Consider the following 24,415-nt stretch of genomic DNA (forward strand, 5'->3'; position numbering starts at 1 on the left):
AAGTTAAAGCATTCATAAATTCTGAAGACATTCTACTCATTATCTGTCTCACTACTTCTGCTTAAAAGAAAAATAATTTCAATAGAATTGACTGACAGTGTTAAATGATATTTGGTTGACATTACATTTATTAGGAATGTCGTTTTGCCCAGTTTTCTTTTTTTTCATCCTTGTGGTTGAGAATATAGAATTTGAGGTCTCATTCAAACATTAAGATCTTAGATCTTTAAATATTTCCCTGTTCAGGCTTTTTCTGAAGCATGGGTTCACCAGTTAATTGTTTAAGAAGAAATTAGTAAACATTGATATAAACAATTAATCAGATAATCTCTTAAATTACATTTTATTGTTCCCTAACAGTGAATCTCTTTTAACCCGTCATGTTTTTTCTGCCTCAAATTTTTTCCTACTGTCAGAAAGTCAAAAGTGGTTTTCAGAACACTTTTCCTGAATCAAGAGCTTTTTAAATTGATTCCACTGCCTCTATTATTATCATTTTCCTTAAGCCTTTATGCAAGATGGCAATAACCATTTGAAAAATTAATAAAAATGCATACTATATAAAACATTTTCCCTTATTAGCAGTAAAATAATTTGGGAGTGCAGACAGATGATGAAAGGCTGATTCGTAAATTATCACAGACCTATCTATCTAAATATATGGTCATATTCTTTATCTAAGCATATTATGTTTGCTATATATCCATTTCAACAGAGAGCTAAAAACTATTCATTCAATCTTTTCAAGATATAGTTATGGAACACTTATAGGACTGTATCATATAGGGGCTAAATGGGATATAGCAAAGTTACAAAATATGACTTTTACCATTTGAGAATATACAATATACATGGAGAGAAAATACAAACAGACACACTCATGCTGGCTGCAGGGACAATTTTTGTTCATTTTTTGTTCACTACTTCCTTACACGGTGCCTGACATAGTAAATAGTAAGGACTTTGAATGAGTAAACATACAAATGTCATAACCAAAGGAGCATGTGTTCTACAAAGAAAGAAAAAAGGAGATAGTTATATGAGTTGAAGTCAAAAAATACTACATGGAAGGCTTCCCCGGTGGCGCAGTGGTTGAGAGTCCGCCTGCCAATGCAGGGGACACGGGTTCACGTCCTGGTCCGGGAGGATCCCACATGCCGCGGAGCGGCTGGGCCTGCGCGTCCGGAGCCTGTGCTCTGCAACGGGAGAGGCCACAACAGTGAGAGGCCCGCGTACTGCAACAACAACAACAAAAAATACTACATGGAGAAGACAAGACACACAAATAGTATTTGTTTAGGTGCAAAATGACAAAATGCATTTCAAGTAGAATTTTTTCAGAGTACTAGGAGATGGTGAAGTGTTTCTACCACTATTTATGTCAGCCAGTGAAGTCACTACTCAGCCTCTTACCACAGCAAAATTCTGAATATCCTCTTTTCTGACCCCATTGCTCCCACTTCCCATTTCCTGAACTTTCCAATGCACTCCCTGGAATTCACAGACAAATCCCTTATATCATTATCAGCTTCTCTGGATGTTCCCTTCACATCCTTGCTCTAACTTACCTGGCTCTCCCCAGAAGATATTATTACCCAGAAACCCTCCTAAGTGTCTCCTGATTTTCTCCCTTCATCACTCATACTATCCAGGTTAGAGATTGGATAAAAATCATCTTTGCTCCTCATTGCTACTTCCAAACCTTCTAGGATTTAAAAAAAAAAAAAAAGCATTCAATCTAATGTTTTTACATATTACTACAACCTCTCCTTGTTGCAATCACCTACAGACACCTTGGGTCCCATCTATGGAGATTTTAGCTCCAATATCATGGTTTATTTGACACAGTTCTCATAATTATTAGTGATTCTAATATTCATATACATTATATTTCCATCATGCTGTGTTCTCAGCTCACTGGTCTCTTCTGATAAACTGAATCTTTCCTTTTCTCTTAGCTTCTTACCTCCATTATCATACCCTACACTTTATCATTAAGAACAAGTTAATTCTTTCATAGTCTCAATTTCCATCATCTCATTTTCTCTTCATTACTGTCTAATCCTTCTCAGTGTCTTTTCTGATTAATCCTTATCTACTTGCCCAGAGCTTGGTCCACATATATATTATCTTGTCTCTCTACGCTTACTTCCCTGGTGATTTCATCCAATCTCTAGAGTACTACTCCAAACTCTAGAATCAAATATCCAAGAGTCTTGACACATTTACATGAAAGTCTAATAGACATCTCAACGTCAACATGTCCAGAGCAAGATTCCTAACTTTTTTTTTTTTTTAATGTAGCTCTTCTCCTCCAGTGTTTCCTATGTTAATAAATGTCAATCACATCCTTCTGGTTACTCAGGCCGAAAACAGTGCAGTTATTTTTGATTCTTCTCTTTCTTTCAAGCTCCATATTCAAGATACTACTGAACTTCACTTTCAAACCATACTATTTATATTACAAAAACTATTTTTCTCTGTTACTACCATCTCGGTCTAAGACAACATTGTTTTCCTGAATTACTCAACTATTTCCTAAGTGGTACCCTAGCCCTGCTTTCACTGCTGTATAAACTAATACCCAGAATGATTCTTTCAAAATTTAAGACAGATCACATTATTCCTCTACTTGTAAAAATCCATTTTTTTTTCTATTTCACTCAGAATGAAAGCCAAAATTTTTACAAAGGCCTACAGGGCCTTAAATTTAATGGCCCCCCTATTATTTATATAACCTAATCAACTCTAGTCCCCTGCCCACTCCATTTCAGCCATAGTGAACTCATTGCTGTTCCCCAACCATGCCAAGCCCATTTCCACCTCATGGCCTTTGGACTTGCTATTTTTTGACCTGAAACACTACTTTCCAGGTAGTCACATATCTCACTCCCACATCTGCTTCAGGTATCTGCACAAAAGTCTCCTGAGGATATCTCCACTTCTTGTCAATGAGACCTTCCTTACCAGCAACCTGAAATTCCACTCTCCTAGAACTCCCTAATCCACTTCCCTGCTATTTATTTTCTCCATAAATTTTACCACCATTGACATAATATCTTTATTATTTATTAAATTTATTGTCTCTTTCTTCCCAGTTGGAATGTAAGCATCACAATGGAAGGAAGATTACCTGGTTTTTTCTCCTGCCATATCCTCAGTGCCTCTTACGGAATCTGGCAACATAATAAACATTCTCTGTTGAATAAATGAATGAATGAGTGAATGAAAAAATAGTGAACAGTAAAAGGCTAGCACTACAACAGGGTAGAAAGGGTCTTTACTACCAGGCTGAAGAACTAAGATTTCATATCTTACAAAACTATCCATGCTGCTACATTTCTGGTGCTTTCATCATTTCTCACTCCTAAGATTGTCTCCAGCCTTCTTTATTTCAACTATCATTAAACTACCAAAGTCATTTTATTTCTAAAAGAAAAATGTGTCCGTGTCACTCACATTCTTAAAGTCTTTCATTTGTTTCCTATTTCCCAGTGGATTAAACCCAAATTCCTTTTGGCACTTCAGGACAGAAATAAGACTTATCTAAGACAGCATCCTGGAAAGATATTTTTACCAAGTTTGACATCAGAATATACCAGAATACCTAATGTATCCATTAGGAAACTTTATCTGGTCTAGTTAACTATATATAGTGCTACCCTACTCTGTTCTTTAACTTAATTATTTATATGCAATACAATTTTATGTGAGATTGGTATTATGGAATGTAAGTTCTCTATAATACTATATAGCTAACTGCATAAACATTATTTTTATGCAGTTATAAACAACTATTTTTGCTATACAGTGCAGTTCTGATATTAATTATAAGAAATTGATGGAAATGTGGCTGAGGAAAATTTCTATTCTCTTCCTTCCTTCCTTCCTTCCTTCCTTCCTTCATTCCTTCCTTCCTTTTTCTGTCATTTTTCTTCAGTGTGTCCCACTCTCTTCTGGCCCAGTTGCACCCTGTCTAGAGGCTTTGCTTTCTTTCATTGCCAACTATAAGAATTTTACCATGGATTTAATTTACTATCTCAAACATCTCTTATAATTGCATGAAAATGTAGCACTAATTTTTCTCTTTTTAATTTGAAACCATATTTCCCTGTACATACTTTCTTAATATCCTTGATCTAACCTTTGCCTAAGGGACTCTACTCATCTTTTCTAAAACACTGGACACTACTACATTTCATTATCATCACAGGTCTTTTGCTTGTTTGTTACTCATAATGTACTTGATGCTTTATTGCCCAATTCCACTGCAAAAAACAATGCTTCATACCTAGTTACCTCATTCTTACATTTTACCTGTATTACTCAATAACTTTATGTTGGTACTGTTAAAGATTTTGCATATTAATCTCTGGTGCTTGGCATTATACCAAACACATAAGGACCTCAAAAGTATTTGTTGAATTATCTTGTAGAAAGTAAGGAATGTGGAGTTTCTATTATTTCTAATGGCTGACTATGTAACTGAGATCAACATCCCTACTAAGGACGATTAGAAAAGATGTCCAAATAAGAAAACAAGAAAAACCTTTTTTTAAAAGTCAAATTAAAAGCAGGAGAGTACTAACTGAGTACCAGGGAATTGAGCCAGAGAGTTAGAGCTCCATTTTTCCCTGGGGGTATATGGTAATTCAGGAAGGTGAAGCTGATATGTCAAAAAGCTGGGCAGCTTCTTATCTAGTCAGGGGACTAAGCCAACTAGAAAAGGTGTATAAGGCCTGCCAAGGTGGGTAGAAATGCTCTGGGCAAGGAACTAGAATAGCCAAATCACAAAAGAAATTATTCAATTTGCCAATGGGAAAACTAAAAGCACAATGAATTACCACATTTAATTTGGCCAACCTTTAAGGGTCAAAAGTAAAAGCATTGGCAAGAATGTGCAAAATAACAACTTTCACACATGCTGCCTGGGAGAGCAGACTGCTGTAACTACTTTAGAAAAGTCTGGAATTATCCACTCAAGTTGTATACATGCAACCCAGTGACCTCAAATCTGCTATTCTCATATACCCAATGGAATACGTGTACACAAAGAGACATATAAAAGAATCTACATAGCAGTATTATTTATACTGACCACAAACTAGAAACATCCCTAATATGTATTTAGAGTATAGTGGAGAAACAAATTCTCTAGAGTGATAAAATGGATTATTATATCCTACTGAAAATAAATAAATTACAGAAAAGTGCAACAACAGGGATGAAGCCGACAACGCTAAGAAAAATAGTCACAAAAAACACATTCTGTACTATTCTATTTATTGAATTTTCAAACAAGCAGGCAAAACTAAATCATAGTATTTAAGAATGCAATCAATGAAATAATAACTGTAAAAGTCAAAATAGTAATTACCTTTATAGGTGGGAATTGGGAGTAGAGATTGCAAGTTCGCAAGAGAGAGACTTCTGACATGCAGATACATTTAAAATTTTTGAGTTGATGTTGATTACACACTTGTTGGTTACAAGTTAGTTACATGTCTTGTAACAACATTTTTGTTTTGTAAACTCTTTTATACATGTTTTGTCCCCCATCTCAAATAATTATTTTTGAAGTAGAATGTGAGGATCCATTGGAATATTTTATGAAAGGCAATCATATGTTGAGGAGACCAAGAATAGCATCCATTTAAAAGACCATTAGCAATGCCCAGGTCATCATGAGAGTAAGGTTCTTGTTTTCTTGGAGAGAAGAAAAATGAAGAGAAGAGGAAGAAAGGAAGGAAGGAAAGAATGAAAACATGTTCTTGAAGTACATGAAAGTCTGTATCTTGGGATCTTAGCCACAAGTGTGACATCAGATGGGAAAAAATGTTATATTCAGAAATGTGTTAGAACTGTCAAAAACGATATGAGCTACATTGTGAAACAGATGTTATAATTCTGTTTTGTTATGATGATGAAATCGCTATTCTCCCTTAAAAAGGAACTTTTCAAAGAAAAAATTGGTGGTGGGCCTGCAATGTGCCATCTTGTAGAGAAACTAACCCAGCTGAGTCCAAATTTTCTGTGCCTACTCCCTATACTGACCCACACCTTCCACACAAACTATTCTTTGTAAATGCTGTGCCTATATTTTAAATACAGAATAGTTTCCCTGAGTCTTCCCTGAAACGATCTGCGTAACATTTTGGTATGACCTAAATGGTGTAATCGATAGAAAAGTAGCTGGAGTGAAGCAAGAGAGCCAAGTGTTTTGTTAGACAGTCTGTTTTGAAGCAGGAAGTGTGATTGTCACAACAGGATATAATCCATATGATATTTATTCCTCCAGAAACCACGTATTCAACAATAGCTAGAAAATTACAAAAATTAAAGAAAAGTATGCAGATATTATTTAATTGATCCTTTCCTTGCTCAGAACACCCCAAGTATTACTGCTTAAAAATAAGTAATTTTATATGTAGTTAAAATCAGTACCATCAGAGAATAAAATACAGCACCCATAAAAACTCAGTGATTATCCTTATCTCAATTTCCTTCCACAGTTGTAAAAAATAATACTGCTTTTAGGTAATCCATGTCACAACCACAGCAGGATATCAAAGCTCTTAATTTTTACTTCTTCTGTCATAGCAGAACTTTAATAATATGAGATAAATTATAATGTTTAAATGTTGATATGCCTCTAATGTAAGTCAGGAGTAGATTAAACTTACTATTCTCCTTCAGAACAAAAGCACCTTAAGTCTCCCATGGAGAAAAGTTACAAATAATGTATGTACATACTTGATCCTTAGAGGAAGAACATAACTGCCCCTCTAAGTGTGGGTTTTGCATAGTGACTTTCTTCCAAAAAGTACAGTATGGAAAGGGAGTTGAGGGAAAGTAATTTTGCAGCAGAGAAAGTGGAAAATGTGTCTAGCCGGCTGACTAAGGTTAATATCAATGGTCATATTGACAGTGTGCAACCTTGATACGATAGCATGAGATGGAACTCCACCTTTGTGGTCTCCCTCCCAAAAACATATACTCTCGTCACATTATGAGAAAAACATTAGAAAATTCCCAGTTGAGGGATAGTCTGCAAAATTCCTGACTAGAAATCCTCAAAACTGTCAAGGTCATCAAAAACAAAGAACATCTGAAAAACTGTCACAACCAAGATGAGCTCAAGGAGACATGATTAATAAATGTAATGTGGTATCCTGGATAGAGTCTTCAAATAGAAAAAAGTTATGGCAAAACTGATGCAATTTGAATAAAGTATAGAGTTTATTTAATGACAATGTATTAATATTTTCCGTTAATTGTGACAAATGTACTATATTAACATAAGAGTTAATAACAGGGAAAATTTGGTTGGGGTTTAAAGAACTCTTTGAACTATCTTTGAAATAATTCTATAGGCCTAAAATTTTTCTAAAATTAAGATAATTATTTTAAGATAATTTTAAAAATAGGTACAGTTTATCCCAAGTCCAGACTTTTCCCTAGGACTTTGCCATGTGCAGGAAGTGGAAGTGGGCATAAGGAGGTGGGGATAAGAAGGATTCACCAAGTCTATTGGCCTTGGTCATCGAAGGTCTTTTCCAAACTCCCTGAAACTTCAAATTTTCTTTCACTGTCCTGAAAATGAGGACACTGAACAAGTGTCTCTATAAGAAATTAAAATATTTTATTTTAAAATAAAATAAAAAATATTTTGTAACTCTAATGGCACCTAGTTAGCATTAAGTAGAAGAGCATAAAAAGACAGCAATTCCATTTGAACTCTCCTTATAGAATGTACTTTACAATTTGACTTTCTCAACTAATTATAATCTTTTATGGATCCCCAGAGACTCACAGACCTATCCTAATCTGCTAATTAGGAGGCAGCAATGTGCTGGCTAGGTTTTTTGGAGCGCCTGCCCTGAGCAAGTGTTTAGTACCAAGTGTTTCCCTTGGGGCTGTCTACAAATAAATTTTAATGAACAAGATATTATCTGTAGTGCTCCTATGAAGACCTGATGAGTACTAAGTTAGTTTAAGAAAAAGCACATTTTCATTGATATCCATTGGCTTGATTTAGGAAAAGGAACAAGAAACTCTGCACTGGGAACTCGGAAATCAAAGGCATCAGCTTAATTCTATGACTACAGACTTTTTAATTTTTTTCTCAAAGATTCAGTGTTCTCATCTGTAAAATGAGGGGATTGAACTAAATATTAGCAAACTGGGAACCCTGAGATCACATGGGTGTCAACTTACAATATTTTACATTTGACAAAGATTTTCAATTGGTAGATTTAACTCAATAATATAAATTAGACAATTTTCTTGAAACATTGGAAGATGTGGTATTATTGGCTTCATTTCTCCGTGTGACAACAACCAGCTGAAATTGGGAAGCAGCACAGAAGGGTTATGATGATGCACGGTTCAGAGTCCCTCTTCACAGTTGACATAACCATCATACCTCTTCACCCTGCATTCAGTCTCCACTGGGACTGTCAACTGCTGAGAGCTCATAGTTGTGTCCCATATTCAGAATTGCCCTTGACCATCTGCAAGGAACTATCTAACTTAAGACTGTATTCCCTCCCAGTAAGGGCCCTTAGCCATTGACTGGCTCCTTTACATTAGTTGAGGACAATTCTAAGGGGCCATCCCAGCCCCTCAGAGCTCTCCATGAAATCAGATGAGATCTTTCCTCAGCCCCGTTTTCCTCATTTTCTTACAAATGCATCTCTTCAGAGCACACACCTGTGAGCCTACATGTCACTCTCTTTCTCAGAGTCTGTTTCCAGGGATCCAATGTAAGGCATGCATCTGCAACTTGCCCAACTTACCACCACACACTAACTTTTCCTAGTTATAGAAACTAAAGTTCCGTTTCTATTTATCAACACTCTCCCACTCTTGTTTTCCTCATAGTAAAAAAATAAAATTAAAATATCTGTACTCAAGTCTCTATCACATATGAGAAAATTAAAGGCAAGAGGGTCACAGGACTCTCTACTCATCATTCTTCACTCATGCCTCCCTAGAAATTTGAATTTATAATTCCAGGAATGGATGTTTTCTCAGATCCTTTCCAGGGCAATTATTCTGTGTTATAAGATCCCATGCCAAGTTTTTCTTGCAAGTAAGAGCAATTTTTATACAAAGAGTTGACTGTAACTGTGGAATTTCAAGACTAAGCAAGAGGCAACAGCCTACTTGTAGAGTCAGGTAAGAGCAGAGTCAAGGTTGAGCAGTAGCGTCTAGGATCATAAAGAATAAGCACAGGGAATATTCTATATGACAATTGTTTCAGTACTAATTACATAATGCAGCTGGAACATATTTTCTCTTTCTTCTATGTTATATAAGATCAATGAAAAATAATAAACGACCTGGTAATATAGTCCAAAGATAGAGCCCTTGCTATGTCCAGTAACTATGTCTCTAGCCCATTAGTACTCACCAACATTTTATCAAATAATTTTTGTAAATAATTTATCCTATTATTATTATTATTTGGCTGTGCTGTGTGGCATGTGGGATCTTAGTTCACCAACCAGGGATCGAATCCAGGCCCCCTGCATTGGGAGCATGGAGTCTTAACCAGTGCACCACCAGGGAAGTCCCTCAAATCATTTTTAAATATGAATGCACATTACATTTTGACAACAGCCATGTCAGGAAGGCATTATTAGCCCCATTTACAGATGAAACATCAGAAGTTCGGAGAAATCAAATCCCTTGTACAGCTGGTAAGTAGCAGAGCAGGGGCTGGGTGTGCAGATCCCAACCTTATACTATTGGACTCATTCTCAGCCATGAAAAATACAATTCATGGGATGCTAGCGTTCATCAGAATCACTTTGGAGTTGTCAGAATTTTCCAGACTCAGTGTCAGTATATGAATGACCAAACTGACATTGTGGCAAATCTTAGACCTTGTGGCTTTGTTTCTTCTCCACATGTCCAGTGGGGGAAATTTGGGGAAATTTGGTTGGCCATATGAGATTTTCTTTATAAGTTCTACAGTTCTGTTCAAATATAAGACATTATCATTACCACTCTTTCTAATCTGCTCAAAATAATTACATAAAGCCAGCTCCAAGAATAGTTTATTCTAGGACTGAACTCATCGCCTGGAAACAGTTCTAGTTTCCCTGTATCTTTGGCAAAATTTAGAGAGAAAAAATTGGACCAAAACAGCTAGAATAAGAAACTCTCTGTACAACAAAACACAAACACATATAAATATATGTGCTCCAAATAAGTGAATAAATAAATCTGCATATATAGACATATAGATATCTAAACATATATATATGTTTGTATATAATATCTTATATACATGTTTTGTTATACAGAGAGTTTCTTATTCTGGGTCCAGGCAATGAGTGCACTCCTAGACGAAACTATTCTTGGAGCTGACTACATTATATATATATATATAAATATATATATATATATATAGAGAGAGAGAGAATATTTCAAATTGAATATATGTATTTATTATTACGTATGTATATATTTATACATTTTCATATATGTATGTATATATTTTTACATGTTACCTATGAATATATATTTATATATATAAGATCTATATTTGTATATATGTATCTGAATGAGCAAATCAGATTAGATAGTGCTACCTTCAGAAATGTTTATCACAGTTTTATTCAGAGTAGTGAAAAACATAAAATGATCCAAATGTTTGGCATAAGAAAATGAGTTTGTAAATCATGTCACACCCACAAAGTAGATTATCATGTAGTCCTTAAAATTATATTTATGAAGAAAACTTCATGACATGAGAAAAGAGAAAATGATAAGAGAAAAAGAAAACATGAAATTTGTGCAAACTAAGTGATTTCAACTTGTTTAAAGAGCAATTAATAAAAAGCTAGAAAGAAATGTACCAATCTCTTGTGTACCCTCGGTATCCTTACCTTTAAAGTGTTATAATAACCTATTTCATCAGGCTGCTGAGAGAATTAAAGGAGCCAAGGAGGCAATATGGTGGAGTGGATGTATCTTCAGGGTCCTAACAGGAAACAGATAGCACCTTCAAATTGAGTAATTAGAGATAATTTGATAAAGGAACTATTTACCAAAATGCTGCAAGGGTATAAGAAAACATAGAGGGGCTGAGCCTGTGCGTCCGGAGCCTGTTCTCCGCAATGGGAGAGGCCACAACAGTGAGAGGCCCGCGTACCACAAAAAAAGAAAGAAAGAAAGAAAGAAAGAAAACACAAAGGAAAGGGGAGTTATGTAGAACTAGTAAAAATTAGGGTACAAGTATTTCTCCTGGATATGAGAGGGCAGTTTCCAAATCCCAGATGCAGAGACATCTGTGTGAAGACATTTGGTCCCCAACAACTTTGACCTTCTGCGGAGCATGGCAGCCAGGACATAGTAACCCAACAGAAAAGAAACCAGAATATAAGTACCCCAATAACACTGTTTTCCTTCCATCCGTATAGCCATATAGAGCTGCCTCCCAGAGTGGACAGCAGGATGAAGAAAAGTGAAAGGGAGCCCTGCGGGGGGGTGTGGGGGGGGAAGTTATTCTATAATTCATTTTCTTTGCTCTTTTGCATCCACTTTCATCCTTCAACCGGTGAAAATGTGTGTCCCAACCAAGGGATGGCACAAAGTCCCATCAACTGCTTTATCCACATGAGATTTGTTGTTTGAGATCCAAGGTGAAAGGTAAGTTACTCTGAAAGTTTATAAATGTTTAAACTGAAAGAAACCTTATAGACAGAAAAGATAATTTCATACCTGAAATATGTATCCATTCCTGAAATGATGGAAAGATTCAATCAAAGTGCCACCAGTTGTTCTTAAAAAACAACAAAAAGAAAAGTTGGAAAATAAGTGAGAAGGGGGTCTGAGGCAAGGAGAGGAGTGAGTTCCCTGATACTCCCAGCAGGACTGGGGCTGGCTCAGGCCTTGCCTCCCAAGGCCTCAGGTCCAGTCAGGCAGTCCTATCTACTCAGCACACTCAGTTCCCAGCCTCCAGTAACCATTTTCTCTTCTTACCTCCTCAGCCCTAGTGATGACATGCACTATCTCTTGTGGGTCTCCGAACACCCTGCTCCCATGACAGTAAACAGACCTTTTATTAAATTCTTCTCAAGTTACCCAATTGGAGTTTATCTGTTGTATTTTCTAGTACTGACTGATAGAAAAATTAGAGTCAGCAGTGGCCTCAGGAAAGACATTGTTAAAAATGGAACTCTGGGATTGAGTTGCTTATATAAGGAGTTGCTTATTTGAGGAGTAGAGGAATAATCCCTTTGGCAGAAGGAAATGAGGAATGGGTAATCCATGGCAGGTAGTAGTGTGACAATAATTCAAATTACTGTTGCTGGTGGCCTGGTATCTTTGTCGGCTCTGCTGCCATAACAAAATACCACAGGCTGGATGTTATGGTTTAAACAACAGAAATTTATCTTCTCAGTTCTGGAAACTGGAAATCCATGATCAAGGTGCCAGCAGGGTCAATTTCTGGTGAGAGCTCTCTTCCTGGCTTGTAGGCAGCCATCTTCTCACCGTGTGCTCACATGGCCTTTCCTTAGCAGGTACATGTGGAAAGAGAGAGTTCTGGTGTGTTTTCTTATAAGAGCACCAGTCTATAGAATGAAAGTTTATGACCTCATATAACATTTATTGCCTCTTCACAGGCCCTATCTCCAAATATAGTCACATTGAGGGTTATGGCTTCAACATATGAATTTTGGGAGGACACAACTGTGAGATAATAGGAAAATATATATATATTACATAATACTTTATATATATACATATATAGGTATTATACATATATATGTATGTATATTTCTGCCACTGGTTTCTGGCACAGAGCTCCCAAAATACTTGTAACTTACTAAGTGATAAGAACACCAGGAACATGTTTTGTTCTATTGAGGAGACTGGGTGGCTCCTGCCTGAGGACTGGTCACCAGAAAGACCAAGCCATGATTAGAAGCTTGAAATTATCAGCCCTGCCCTCCATCCTCTGGAGATGCGAGAGGAGCTGGAAATAACTGATCTACATGAGGACGTCTCCATAAAATCCCCAAAGTACAGGGTTCTGAGAGCTTCTAGGTTGACAAACACATACACACCAGGAGAGTGACACTTCCCAAGCCCACAGGGCAAAACTTCACTCAGGACCATCCTAGGCTTCACCCTATGTCTCTCTTCATCTGACCTTTTTATCAGTATCCTTTATCATATCATTTAATAAACTGATACATGTAAGTGTGTGCTTCCCTGTGTTCTGTGAGCCACTCCAGCAAATTAATTGAACCTCAGGGAGAGGTCATTGGAACCGCTGATCTATATCCAGTTGGTCAGAAGCACAGATGATAACCTGGGCTTGTAAATGCATCTGGAGTGGGGGGAGGGGGTGGGGACCATGAGGGGCTGGAATCTTGTGGGACTGAGCCCTTACCCAGTGGGATCTGATTCTATCTCCAGGTAGTGTCAGAATTGAGTTAAATTGTGAGTGAAACACCCAGCTGGTTTTCACAGAGAATTGGTTGCTGTGGAGAAAAACCTCCACACATTTGACCAGAGTGAAGTGTTCTTTGTGAATAGCAAAGGACACTCACAGGGAAGAAACACAGTAAGGAAGAACTGGGTTTTTCCCCGTAGGAGGAAAATTGAGTTTTTCCTTTTTTATAAACATTTAGTCCATATATATTAATTTAACCTTAAAAACGCATTCCAATATATATTAGGTGCAGACAAATACTGTTTGATTCCACTTATACGAGGTACCTAGAATAGTCAAATTCATAGAGTCAGAATGCCAGGGGCTGGTGTGGGGGGAGGAGGAATGGAGAGTTAGTGTTTAAAGGGGACAGAGTTTCAGTTTAGGAAGGTGAATAATTGGGGAGATGGATGATGGTGAGAGTTGCACAGCAATGTGAATGTACTTAGTGCCACTGAACTGTACAGTTAAATATAGTTGAAATAGTATGTTTTATATTATGTGACTTTTACCACAGTAGAAAAACATTAAAAAAAAATTTTTAGCCCATAACACTCAGTGAAATGCAGAATGAAGGCAAGTAGCGATCAAATAACTGTGGCACTGATATCACAATTGCAGTTGCAATAATCATAACCAAATATTGATTATAAAAGATGGTGGCATAATTTAACTTTTGAAGTCCTGGAGAGTATACAAGAGGTAAAGGAGAAATTGAGATGTGTGACTCAACAGGAAACTCAAGTGGACAATTAGAAAACTTCTTTGGGAGCTTTGTAGACATTTCATCTCTTACAGCCGGAAACAGGCATGGCTGAGAACCAAGTCAGACACCTGATCATAACGGTTAGCGCTGCTGTGCTAATTTAATGCTCAATCCAGCCAGCTAAGACACTGATAGGGAATGAATGGAATGCTGAGACATGGATAAAAATATGTGGGCAGGGCTTCCCTGGTGGCGCAGTGGTTGAGAGTCGCCTGCCGATGCAGGGGACACGGGTTCATGCCCCGTTCCGGGAAGATCCCCCATGCCGCGGAGCGGCTGGGCCCGTGAGCCATAGCCGCTGAGCCCGAGCGTCCGGAGCCTGTGCTCCGCAACGGGAGAGGCCACAACAGTGAGAGGCCCGCGTACCGCAAAAAAAAGAAAAAAAAAACAAAAAAAACATGTGGGCAGTGATAGCCAAGGCTGAAAACTTTGAAATTATAAATCTTGAGGCTCCCTTGCCAGTTGGGGTACAACCAACCACCTGGTCAGGAGAAAATTTTCCATCATTCTCTTGCATTTCCACATGCCTTATGAGCAGAGACACTGACTACCTTTGTTCTAGATTATTTTTCAATGGATATATATATATATATATATATATATATATATATATATAGTGAACAGCCTTGGAAGATAGAGATAGTGTTTCCTTTTGGAGAAAAAGGCAGGAGTACTTACTATCTTGCATGATAAAGTTAATGTCTCCTGCTAGAGCAAAAGGCAAGCAGGTTTGCTGCTGTGAACGATCTGAGTTCTCTGAACTCACAGCTCTTCTATGCCTCAAACCACTGCTTGAACATGTATCATTTGTTCCTCTTCCCATCACCAGGGGACTAGAACAAGAAAATGTTAATACTCTGATTATTGCTGTTGTGAGTAATAAAGCCTTTTGTGCCTGACACAGGAATCTCCTGTCTTCTCCCCACCTCCATGGGCAGGCAAACTTGTTAGCTTGTAAGTGAGATAAAATCTCTGACAGTTACCAGTTCTAGATAATTTTATCAACAAAGATGAGATGCTGATAGAGGTATGGCTTTCTAGAAGGGGAAAAATGATCTTTCAAGTCAATAAGTGGGATTTGAGGCAAGCCCATGGGAATTGGTAATATTGTGTTGGCCAAAAGTTTCGTTCGGTGTTTTCCATAAGATGGCTGTAGTAGCGCTTAGTTGTCTTTAACTTCGTTCAAAACAGTTTTGTTAGATTGTATTGTGACAGCTGTCATACCAGCTTGCATTTAAAAAAAAATCAAAATTGGTGAATTTTTGTGTAGCCATTTTAATATTGAAGGTGGAAGAAAAACAGCAATATTTTCAGCATATTATTCTTTATTATTTCAAGAAAGGTAAAAAAGCAACTGAAACACACAAAAAAGATTTGTGCAGTGTATGGAGAAGGTGCCATGACTGATCCAACATGTCAAAAGTGGTTTGCGAAGTTTCATGCTGGAGATTTCTCGCTGGATGATGCTCCACGGTCAGGTAGACCAGTTGAAGTTGATAGCAATTGAATCGAGACATTAATTGAGAACAATCAATGTTATATCACGCGGGAGATAGCCGACATAGTCAAAATAACCAAATCAAGTGCTGAAAATCATTTGCTCCAGCTTGGTTATGTGAATCGCTTTGATGTTTGGATTCCACATAAGGGGTAAAAAACCTTCTTGACCATATTTCTGCATGCGATCTCTACTTAAACACAATGAAAATGTTCAGTTTTTAAAACAAATTGTGACAGGTGATGAAAAGTGGATATTGTACAATAACGTGGAATGGAAGAGATCGTGGGGCAAGCGAATGAACCACCACCAACCACACCAAAGGCCGGTCTTCATCCAAAGGTGATGCTGTGTATGCGGTGGGATTGGAGGGGAGTTTTCTATTATGAGCTCCTTCGGAAAGCCAAACAATTAATTCCAACAAATACTGCTCCCAATTAGACTGAAAGCAACACTTGACGAAAAATGTCCAGAATTAGTCAACAGAAAACGCATAATCTTCCATCAGGATAGCGCAAGACCGAATGTTTCTTTGATGACTAGGCAAAAACTGTTACGACTTGGCTGGGAAGTTCTCATTCATCCGCCATATTCACCAGACACTGCAACTTTCGGATTTCCATTTATTTCAGTCTTTACAAAATTCTGTTAATGGAAAAAATTTCAATCCCATTAGAGACTGTAAAAGGCACCTAGAACAGTTCTTTGCTCAAAAAGACAAAAAGTTTTGTAAAACCGATAGCTAGTGGGAAGCAGCCACATAGCACAGGGAGATCAGCTCGGTGCTTAGTGACCACCTAGAAGTGTGGGATACGGAGAGTGGGAGGGAGGGAGACGCAAGAGGGAAGAGATATGGGGATGTATGTATATGTATAGCTGATTCACTTTGTTATAAAGCAGAAACTAACACACCATTGTAAAGCAATTATACTCCAATAAAAGATGTTAAAAAAAAGTTTTGGGAAGATGGAATTATGAAGTTGCCTGAAAAATGACAGAAGGTAGTGAATAAAATGGTGAATACGTTGTTCAATAAAGTTCTTGGTGGAAATGAAAAATGTGTCTTTTATTTTCACTTAAAAACTTAAGGAACCTTTTGGCTAACCCAACACATATGTTAACCAAATCGTACTGTCAACCAGACAATAACCGTTTTTCCAATTCATTGTTGTAACTCTCCTCCAGGTGGCAGTATTTCCTCACCAATATGGTGGTCAGTCTCAGGACCACCACATTGTAAAAACTAGTACTAACATATGTCCTGGGGGTGGGGGCGCGGACAGAAGTTTCTGACGCCCTTCAGAAAACAGTTACAGAGAAACGCACTTAAACCAAGAGTGCAAGAAGGGAAATCTATGACCATTACTGGCCAAAGCCAGGTGAATCATTAGAACTTTGGTTGGTTTGCCTGAAAGATGAGGGAGTGGAACATGTAATATAAAGAAGGTAACAACTAGGCTATTTTAGGATTCAACCCCTCCTGCAGTCTATCACGTTAACCTTCAATCCACTTGCAGAAGTCAGCAAAAGTTCTCCAACACTTTTGCAGTAGATATTGGCTGCTTTAAGAAAGCTTTGACCTTCAGATTTCCCTGAGAAAACCCCCCATGGTAAATCATAGATGAGGCACTGAATACTAAGTTCGTACTGCTCCGGATTGAGTGTTTAACTGTAGATGAAGACGAACTACTAGAGAGTGAGAAACTGAGTCAAAGAAATACAGATAAAATTTTGCTGTCAGTCTCACCACCCTGGAAATCTTAGCTTGCCCTTATGTAAAAACTAGGCAATAACTGAAGAGTTGTTCTCATGACGATAGGAAAGAAAACACCTCAGATTTTTTTTTTTTTTTTCGGTACACGGGCCTCTCACTGCTGTGGCCTCTCCCGTTGCGCAGCACAGGCTCCGGACGCGCAGGCTCAGCGGCCATGGCTCACGGGCCCAGCCGCTCCGCGGCACGTGGGACCCTCCCGGACCCGGGGACGAACCCACATCCCCTGCATCGGCAGGCGGACTCTCAACCACTGCGCCACCAGGGAAGCCCAACACCTCAGATTTTAAGGTGGACTGCGTTAAAAAAAAATTACCACTGTGCCAATCAAACCCATGACAGCCAAATGTGACAAAGCCCAGAGCCCCAGCCAGAAAGCAATGTGACCTTGGCTGCTGAGTCAAAGGGTCCCCAAAGTAATAAAGACCTTGCTGACCCATATAGAGCTGTGAGTAAACTGAAAATATTGGCAGTTTGTGTGGCTGAGTTGCAAGCAGCAGCAATATTGCTGGGAATCAGATGAAAATATGACTGACTTACTGGTTAGAGTCCCGCTCTCCCTCTGTCACCCTTTATCCCAAGTTCAGTTAATTTAAGAAGAAAGATGATTAAGGGGCAAGCTGAAGTCTTTTGTACCAAGAGAAACCAGGGACTCTAAGCACCCACTTGAGTATGCTTGGGAACTCTGGCAAAGGGAGAAATTGAAACTTAATTTCCCATCACAATATAGTTTGGAGGAACCTTGATTTTCTTGATGTTTAGCATAGTATTTAAGCTTGGACTTTAGACTCAATCAGATCTTTAGCTGTTTGACCTTGAGTAAGATATTAAACCCTTCTATGTATCACTTTTCCTCCTTGTAAACTGAAAACATTAATAATACCTATTTTATAGGATTATTGTGAAGATTAAGTGTGATAATGTATATAAAGCTCTTATCATGTTGTCTGGCATACAATATAGTCTCTTTTCAATCATTATTAGCTATTGCTGTCATGTATATAAAATGTGTTGTGGATATAGCATCATAATCATTTTGCCATTGATAGTTATGGGAAACAAAGTCTCCTAACACTGCTATAATAAAAATGCAGTTTGTACTACAAATTATCATGTGTAAAATTAGTATAACTATAAACTCCAAAGATTTAGTGCAGACATTTTGTTAATACTTAAGTTTACATATGAATATAAATTTAGACTCCCTGGGAATGAAAAATTAGGATTTAGATCAATTTATATTGACATATAGACAAAATATTGGAGGAAAAAAGCAAGTTGTCAATTATAATGATAATATAATAATATTTATATACATATAGAAAATTATACTGAGAAAGAGTAAGAGATGATGCAAGTCTGCATGTATGTATATACAGTCTAAAAAGATATGCTGCAGATTTTAACTGGCTATCTCTGGGAATAGAACTAAGAAATATTTGTACTTTTCTTTTTTATAGTCTTATAACTGTTTACTTTACAACAAGCATGGTTCATATACCAAAAAATGCAACGCTTTTTTCATTGTGGAAAAAGTAAATTTTTATTTAGTGTACATCTCTCTGAAAATTGAACAGTAAGTGAGATGATAAGTGTACAATATATAATACACCTTCTATTATTTTTCATATATTTCTGCTATATAACTCCCCAAATCCTCTGAATACCCAGGACAAGTATAATCCCAATGTAACAGATAAAGAAAGGACTGAGAAATATTTAGATTACACTTTCTTATGTAATCCTCAAAAGAACCTCGAAGGCTTTTAGTAACATGCACAGGTCAGGACAAGCACAAGGATTCCTGTTCCTGAATGATCGTCCAATACTTTTTCCATTACTTCACAAGGATCAGTTTATCAAAGTTTACATGAAGGTGCAGTGAGAAGAACAGAGGAAACTGACATGTCCAGGTACAAGTTGCTGTGTTAACATTTTGTTAAACAGAGAGGAGATCTGGGGAAGAAGAAGTCAAATCAGTTGTGACCCACCGACTCCCTTAACCGGTGGGATACTCCTAAGACAAATAAAAGAAGGCAGAACATCTAGTCTAATGTCCTTGCCAACAATTTTCTGCACCTCTAGGTAAATAGAGTAATAATATTTAGTAAAAGGAAGATCTTTATTCATGGAATATTCTTTACAGGAAGCCCATGGCTTAGGATTGCTTGTAGTTAATAAACCTGGAATCTACAGATTTACGAAGCTTGGAGAGTATTACATAAGCTATGGTATAAAACGGAGAGAACTAAAATCCTTCTGCTGTGTGAGGGGATAATCTCTCACTTGGAGACCATGTCAACTCCGGCCAGAGAGCACATGTCAGAAAACATGTCTTATGCAGGAACAAAAAGGACCTAGGAAGCTGCCCTTCACGTCCCAGACCTTTCCCTACTTTGTCTGAGCCTCCCAAATACCCTTAAGATTAATAATAGGCAATGTTTTTGGTTCATGTGAGTCAGATTCAAAAATAAAATGCTTTAGCTCAAAAAGAGTGTTAAAAGAACTAACAAACAAAAATATGTACTTAGCAATACATTTCTCTAAATAGCAGGTGCGATTTAAAAATGCAAGGGGAAGTGAATATTAACTTACCATGTGCCAGGAGCTTTCCCTATGTTACTTCCCTATACTACCTACCATGTGAGGTAGGTAGAATCATTCCGAACTTCTTATAAAATTAACAAGACATAAAGAATTCTTTTACATGTGCAATTATTCTCAGCTACTAAGTCAGGAATCTGGTGTTCCAACCTAGATCCAGCTCTCCTCTACTTACTGCTGCCTCCTAGGAGGAAGTTAAGTCTCTGATTACCATTTTCATGGGTTGAGTTTAAGAACCAGTTCTCTACTTTAGAACCTGATGTGAAATCCCAAATGTATTAAAAAACAATACTTTCCAGGTTTAGCGGCCCTGTACTTATCCCCTTCTAAGCTTCATATGTTCACTAACGTCATTGTCTTTGCTTAGATGTCCAGCAATAGGGTCCAGGACTCAGGAAGATGAAACGATTCTTCATCTAATAGAAGTTCCTTTGATGGCACTCAGCACCCTCTCTTGGAAAAGTCACTTTTAATTACACTTTGACATTTATTTTACTTTACACCAAAAAAACTAAATAAATAAACCTCATGACTTTTAATGAAATGGATATGGTTTTTGCCCTGGTAGTAGGTCAAAATTGAAAGAAGTCATCTATGAAACTTTTCAAAGAGTTTGAATGAAATTACTTCATGTTTCTTCAGCTAAAACTAAAGTGATGCTTCAGTGCTCCATAAATGAAAATTTTTCTTCTTTTTTGACATATGATCCAGGGGGGTTTATAATGCTTCTGCAGAAAAATGAATTCTAGGGAGGCTGAGACGATGAATAGTTACAAGTAACAGTGTTCTCCTTTTCATGTTATTCCCAGTTACTCCTAATTCTGCATAAATGAATATTCCTGGGAACAGAAGGGCAGTGAAAGAGTAGGAGCAGGTAAGAGTATGTCATGTTCTACAGCTCCAGCATGCATCTGCAAGTAGGCATTATGCCCCGAAACAGAAATCCACAGGTGAGCAGATGGCATCAGTCCACAAGCAAGGTCATTCAGGCCACCTCTCTATAATTACACTTAGAATATATAACTCACAGGGAAAGAAAGATAATTTTCTTGTTGCTCCATGATTTTTAATATTTTTCCAGCACTTACAGAGCCTACTTGTGTTAAAGAAAGAAAGAAAGAAAGAAAGAAAGAAAGAAAGAAAGAAAGAAAAGAAAGAAAGAAAGAAAGAAAAAACATACAGTCAACACACACAAATGGCAGAAAATCTAAAGCAGAGGTGATCAAAATATCTAACTTCTGGATGATCTAGTTTAAACCCTTTTGAACAAATGTGTCTAATATGGTAAAATTGATTCTTTTGGCTGCAATTATTGTTTTTGCATAAATTAATAGTGATGTGCAGTTTATCTCATCCAAAGCAAGCTGGTTTAATTATTGATATGATTTTACTAGTGTGAAAAGTGGTTAAGAGAAGAATTCCTGGTTCTATGGCCGTCTACCCCAATGAAGGGATGCATTCACATGCTGACAGTTCATTTATAAATACCAAAGTAATTGACTCAATTCATTATCAGGGCATGTAGGACTTGCTTTTATGAAACAAGGGAGAGAGTCCCTCTGAGGTTCAGAAGTTGATAAGAGCACTATCAGGGCAGATGCACAAGTCTCTGCTTGTAGTAATCCATATTCTGTAGACTTTCCCTTTGTATACACCCTTAAAGTGTGATATTTGCCAAAAATAATTTCTTTTAATTCATTCGGTATTTATATGCCAAGTTATAAAATGATGAGGGAATGATACATTGCCCATATTTGTCAAATAGACAGATGTGAAGTTATGAAATACATATATATTCATTTGTAATATATAATATAAAATATATTATATATAATAGGTAATATATAGAGATATAGAATGTAAAAGAGAGCGAAAGAGAGAGAATCTTGTTCAGTGTTCCCCTTGGTAAACTAAAGGAAATTTAAGTCAAGACTGAATGATGCTTTCTTTGAGGCAGTGCAGTCAATATCCCCAAATACCTTTTTCCTTATTGCCTAACTTTCTTACTGCTTCAGTTCCTATTTGGAACTGAAATTAGTTACGCTACTAAATGTGACTGTCAGTAACCAGATAATCAGGTCTTCCCAGTGCTTTTATGGGGACCCGTTTTAGACCAGAATCTTTTTGCTGTAGAAAATTGATACATGTGCTCAAATAAAGTTCTGAGTTGACTGGTTTGAAGACAACAAGTTTGGGAACCATAGAGAGTGGGAACAAAGATAGAAAAGATATTATATCAAGTCTGAGTAATACGACTTATTTTTTACAAAAGAAAATAAACAAAATACCTTGTTGTTTCTAATACGTGAGTCAAAGTAATCTCTCCTCTCTCATTCAAAATCACTCCATTCTCTCTAAGCACCTTTTGTTGAAATTCAGCTGGTCTAAAACTGATCTATCTTTCCTCTCTAGCCTACTTCCCCTCCAGTTATCCCAATCCGGTGAAGAACATCACCATTCACTCAGATAGCCAACAGATTTGGAGAACTCGACTTCCTCTCTGATTCCTCTCTCTCCTTCCTGTGTCCTATCCAATCACCAACTAAGTCCAGTGGTTCTCTCTCCTGCATGGCTCTGGAGAGTGGCTCAACCACCACTGCATCAACTGTCTTTCAAACCCAAACATTTCTCACCTGGGCAAAAGCAGCCTCTGAACTGGTACTTCTGTATTTTGCTAATCCCTCATACCCTTAGTGGTCAAAATAATTTTTCTAAAATCATATTCTGTTACTTCCTCTTTAAAATTATTTAGAAGTATTACGGAGCTCGCTGTCTAAAATACAGGTATCTTATATGTTGTACATGATCTTCTGGGCTCTGCCTGTGCCTACAGGCCCCATTGCTTGAGGAAAATGGCACTCTTAATTGGTTTATCTTTCTAGCAAACGAATTGTATAAAAAAAAGATGTTGACTCAATATATGCGAATATTATCCCTTTATTATAGGTCATATGAAATATATTTTGTGACGCTAAGACTTTCATGCAGAAGTTATCAGGGATGGGGAAATAATACCTGTGAAGGATGAATTAGGCAGAGGAAGGGGTCAATCTGTGAAGCTGTTGCATCAGAACCTTGGCCAATCCTACAGTGAGTTTTGAAGCTGGAAGTGCCTTCAAAGTTTTCCATAGTGGAGGCCAAGTTTTTATGTCCCCACATGGTCAAGTCATTGAATAATGGCTGTCCCTGGGGAGATACATGCCTGGGTGAAGCAGCTGCCTTCCAGTGAGGTAATGCCTGGTAAAGGATTTACCTTTGAGTCATTAGTTGTCAATACTAGCCGGAGCTGGAGGAATTGGGTGCCTAGGTGCCAAAGGGGCTCCTGGGTAGAGCATCCCAATCACCCTTACATCTTACCAGAACTTCTTTATTTTAGTAGTTATTGTGATTTAAAATTGGTCCTAGCGTGACATTAATGAAAGCCAAATTCTAAATTTAAAATGGGGATAAATGCTAAAGATGTTCATCCTGAAACCCTGTACAGCTTAATCAGCTTGTGTGATTTCCAACACAAACAAAAAAATTAAAGTGAAAATAGAAGAAACAATTTGTTCATAACCACTTGTGTTGACTTCAGGATGTAGATCGTTAATAACATGGATTTTTCTGATTTCCTCTCATCTTAGTATTTCTATAAAAGTCGAATGAGAACTCAAGCTTTCAAAGAGCACTTGAGAAAGTCAAATATCATTTTGTTAGTCTCATTAATATCACATATCTCATTATTGCTGTCTACAAGAGATTTTCTGCAATAGTTGGTGTTACATTTAAATTACAGAAATAGATTAAAATTTCAGTTTCTTCTGAATTTATTTTCTGTGCTGAAATATTTTCTGAAAATATATAAATAAATATGCTATTTTGATAATTATTTATTATTATTATTGTTCCCCATTGAAACAAATGCAATTAGGATTTACGTAGAATTACTACCACTCACATATCTTAAGCCAACCATACCTACAAACCAAAAATGCAGAAAATTGTCTCTAAGTGATTGTGTGAAAGACAGTGGGAATGAACAAAGCCCTTTCCCCGATACACGCACACATTCCTCCATGAAGAAGAAATGAACAGTCGGTTGCCCTGACAGTAAGTGCTGTAGGACAAAGGGACACTCCTCAGAGTCTACATGTAAAGACGACTACTAATGACAGGGAGTGCAGTAAACTGCAGCAAGGGAATTGGGGGAAGCAGAATGAGTGTGCAGATTTTTTAAAGCACTGAGATCAGAGCCGACATGATACTCTCAAATTTTTAAATAAGGACAAGAGATACATCTTTTATTTTTCAACCTCTTCTAAGAATAATATTCACAATGAC

This window comes from Phocoena sinus, chromosome 4 (assembly GCF_008692025.1).
Source record: "Phocoena sinus isolate mPhoSin1 chromosome 4, mPhoSin1.pri, whole genome shotgun sequence".
Classification (NCBI taxonomy): domain Eukaryota; kingdom Metazoa; phylum Chordata; class Mammalia; order Artiodactyla; family Phocoenidae; genus Phocoena; species Phocoena sinus.